This window comes from Otolemur garnettii, unplaced genomic scaffold, assembly GCF_000181295.1.
Source record: "Otolemur garnettii isolate 467f Iridium unplaced genomic scaffold, OtoGar3 scaffold00008, whole genome shotgun sequence".
Classification (NCBI taxonomy): domain Eukaryota; kingdom Metazoa; phylum Chordata; class Mammalia; order Primates; family Galagidae; genus Otolemur; species Otolemur garnettii.
In genome coordinates this window covers 3,073,438-3,077,642 of record NW_003852403.1, presented here as the reverse complement: position 1 = coordinate 3,077,642, position 4,205 = coordinate 3,073,438, and the positions used below count along the sequence as shown (strand labels likewise).

The 4,205-nt window shown below is 42.4% G+C and overlaps 1 pseudogene; it reads right to left on the bottom strand.

Moving 5' to 3' along the window:
- Window positions 1–1,124: 1,124 nt before the first annotated feature.
- Window positions 1,125–1,850, bottom strand: LOC100954461 (annotated as a pseudogene).
- Window positions 1,851–4,205: the final 2,355 nt, after the last annotated feature.

Sequence of the window (4,205 nt, the reverse complement as noted above, 5' to 3'; positions counted from 1 at the left end):
AGGAGAGGAGAGAGGAGAGGGATGTGACAGACCAGATGACAGACTTATTGGAACAACCACCTTTTGTGGGAACTAAAGTAGACGGAGCATTCGCTCATTACTGTACCAAGCCTTTCTTTCTTTTTTTAATTTCAAATTAATATAAGGATACAAATTTGTAGGTTACATTGTTCTCACTTCTATGGTAAATCTCCACTTGTAAAAGAGCCCCTCATGGTGGCGGAGGGGGGGGGCGTGTTGTATACCCTTACAAGGTGCACAGTAGGTGGGATCCCTCCCCATACCCTCCCTCCCTCTGCCTTTCACTGGGGATTCTACCCCCTTGACCCAAACACTTTCGGTTGTGTACAGCTTTCAACGTTGGGGGTTAAACTTAAAGATGAGCTTTGGAGAGGTCAAATATTCAAACCATAGCAGACAACATAAAGTTTCTAGATTACCTGGTTCCATGCACTTTTTACTTTTTTATTTTTATTTTTTTTGAACAAAAATTTCAATCTTATATTCCGTGAGATATTTTTCCCCCACACCCAACCATTTAAAAATGCTCCTGCCACCTTAGAGTTGAACAAAAAACAGGTGGTGGAACAGACCAGTTTGCCAGCCCTCATCCTATTTACAGGGAGTTTGACATTCATTCCAGGAGACTCGGCTCTACTTGATTAATGTTGAAAAAGCTGAAAAACTACTTTGCTTCCAACTGAATTAGTCTCTTTTTCTTCTCTTGGTAATTTCTTCCACAGTTACTACTTCCGCTATAGGTGATGAAATGTGTGACGGCTCCACTTCAAGTGCTGGCACTGCTATGAGCATGGTCTCTCCCTTTACTGTAACTGAGAATTAAAACTTTTGATCCCTTTATATTCCAGTCTCAGGAGTGGTTTCCACTGTAGGATTTCTCTGATGACAGTCTTATGCTTTCTAGTAATGGCCTACAACCCGTCTCTGGCTTCTCCAGGAACACTACAGGATGGATTTAGTTTAAACATGTATTAAACCAAAGGCATTCTCTCAAATGAGTTTAAATGCATTTTATTTTTAAACAAGATACATGACATATTTTTCTTTAAAAACAATGCTTCCACTCCAAATAAATCACAGCCAAAATAGATGAAGCTCTGAAGATGCCATCAGTCCCATTTGTCTTAAGTCCTGGTGTTGTGTGGATGACAAGCTGCAGCCGGTTATGATGACAGATGATAGATCCAAAGTAATTGCCAAATTTGTTAACATTTTTCCATTTCTAAACCATCTTTAAAGAAAATCATATATGGGGGGGTCACACCATCCTCACGGTAGTCCAGGAGAGCAACCATGTCATCTGGATTCATGTTTTCACCAATAAAGAACTGGTAGTTTGGGGCAGTACCTGTGGCTCGAAGGTGTAAGGTGCTGGAGGTGGTGGGTTCAAACCCAGGCCCAGCCAAAAACTGCAAAACAAACAAAAAAAAGAACTGGTAATTTTTGAAATGAGCCAGCATGTGCTTGATTTGTTCTGCAGCCGCTGTCACAAAAGGTTTGACTCTTTCTGGTCTCTGTTCTTCAAGTTTGCTTCTATTGACTTATGTAATCTTTGCTGTACTTCTTGTAGGCTTCTTTTGTGAAGCTGATTTCCTGCAAGTGATGGTTCATGACAATATCAACACCAGTGATAACTGTGCTTTCAGTTCCTTCGCCCTCAGGTCCTTCAGCGGAAGCATTTCCACCACTGAGCGAGTCATCAGTGTTACCCTCTGCCCTACTAACCATCCTCCCTCCACCTCCAGGCACAGGCCATCCGTGATCTCTCAGATCTTGTAAATGTCAGAGAACATCTCATCGTGGCTGTTGAGGTCCCAGGAGACAATCATGATGGCGGCTGAAGGCAGAAGATGGCGGTGCTAGCTTTGCAGGAGCCCAGAGCTCGGAGCCAATGCAGTGGAGCCTGAGCAGCACTGGGGAGTAGGGTGGGAGCAGGAGGAACAGTCCATGTACTTTTTATTATTTTATTTTATTTTATTGTAGTTTTTGGCTGAGACTTGGTTTGAACCCGCCACCTCCAGCATATGGGGCCGGAACCCCACTCCTTTGAGCCACAGGCACCACCCAGTCCATGTACTTTTTATTATTTTATTTTATTTTATTTTATTGCAGTTTTTGGCTGAGACTTGGTTTGAACCCGCCACCTCCAGCATATGGGACCGGAGCTCGACTCCTTTGAGCCACAGGCACCGCCCAGTCCATGTACTTTTAAAACTGAATTAACGGTCCTTCACCTAAATAGTCTTCCTTATCCTATCTTCTGATTACCGGTAATTCATCTTACCTCGAGCTTAGAACTTACACCAGGAGCCCGGGAATTAGAGAAACCAAAAAGAGTCATGTACTATAATGAGCTCTGGGAGAAATATAAATGAGTAAAAGCTCAACAAACACAGCAGCCAGTGGTAATTAGAGAGACTTCTGGAGACCCAAGGATCACTTGTGAAAGGTATCAACAAATTAGCAATGTCTTTGCAAAGGAGCCCTGGATTGTACTGCCTTGCAATAAGCTATAATCATTCTGTTCTTTAACACATATTTAATAGAGTAAAGTTGACTAGGGGAGGGGAGGAGGGAAGCATTGTGCCAAATGTTAGGGAATAATGATGCAATTTAGAACGCAATTATTACCCACAGGGAGCCATACTCTACTGAGAAATACATGTTGGTAGATTCAGAATTCTATTTTGGTTCATTTTTGGAAAAGTGTATGAATCTATAGGATCACATTAGAAGAAAACCCACTCCAGCCTCTGGGAAAGGGCAGGATAAAGGGGGAAAAGGGAGAAAAGGTCAAGAGAAGCAAACTGGAGGTGAATTGACGGCTGCAGGAGAGATGTGGCTGCAGCTCTGATAGGCTGGCCTGAGCCTCAAGCTGGGAGGGTGTCACATCTTGTGAAGAAACAAAGGTGCAGAAAAAGTATGTAATGGAAAAAGACACCAAACCCACTTTTCTACTTTTCTACAGGAGTTCTTTCCTGTATGTGATATGCATGTGATCTATTTCAGAGGTCAAGAGAAGGGAAACGACTTCTCAGGTCTTTTCTAAAGACATGGAGTCATGGGGGAAATGGTATAAAGAGATTGAAAAACACAGGTGACTATATTTGCCATGTAATAGTTTAAAGGTGACAGGTGAAATGGCTGGGTGAGAAGAAAAGATTACATAGCAGAATCAGAGGGAGTTCTCAGAGAGAATATTACAATCACTGTAGTCTTTACTAGGACAACAAACAAGAGTGCTCATGATCTGAACAGTTCCAGGTTAGCTAATTACAAAAGACTAAACCCATTGGCTCCCACTTACAGTTGGACTGCGGGGACATTCGGCTCTCGGGAGGAAATCATTCCCAGCCTACAACCGGGACAATGTGCCTCTGAAGGAGCTCAGTCCCCGGGCTAGGCCATCTGTTTTGCAAGCCTTGGAAGCTGCTTATAACTTGTAAAACACCCAGTGTTTTTCTTAATGTTTCTTCTGACATTTGGTGCTTGGACCCCTAATTAGTTTATTTTTAAGACCCAGTCTTTAGGTAAAAATGAGGGCTACAGTGAACAAGACAATTACATGAAAGAGTTGAAGATGATTCACACATCTGTACTTTGAAAGAGGCTAACTGTCTAGCCAGATTCCTTTCATTTCCTCCCCCTTCACATCTTTGGGAGACTATTTTGAACTTGATTTCCACATTAGTTTTTACTTTCTTTACATTTTTATCTTTTTCCCCCCAGAATATTAAATGGCATTTCTTCAGCATCTATCATATGACACCTGCCCATGGTGTTAACACCATCGAATGGGTTTTTTTTTTTTATTTTATTTTATTTGCAGTTTTTGGTTGGTGCTGGGTTTGAACCTGCAACCTCCAGCATATGGGACCGGCGCCCTACTCCTTTGAGCCACAAGCGCTGCCCCTGGGTTTTATTTTTCTACTGCAGAATTTCTCATTGCCTTTAATATGACAAAGAAAATGTACGTGTAAGAAAGGCTTATAGCTCGCACTGATACTGGGTTATTAAATCAGTTAGTGCCTTTGTTATGGGACGTCTTTCAGGGCTACCCTTGTGTGGAACATACCAGTGAGAACATTTGTCACACTAAGAGGCCAGGCCAGTGTGTAGCTGCAGGTGGAGCTAGGTAAGTAGGTATGAGTCACACTGAGAAAAAGGCTTCTGGGCAGTGGAAT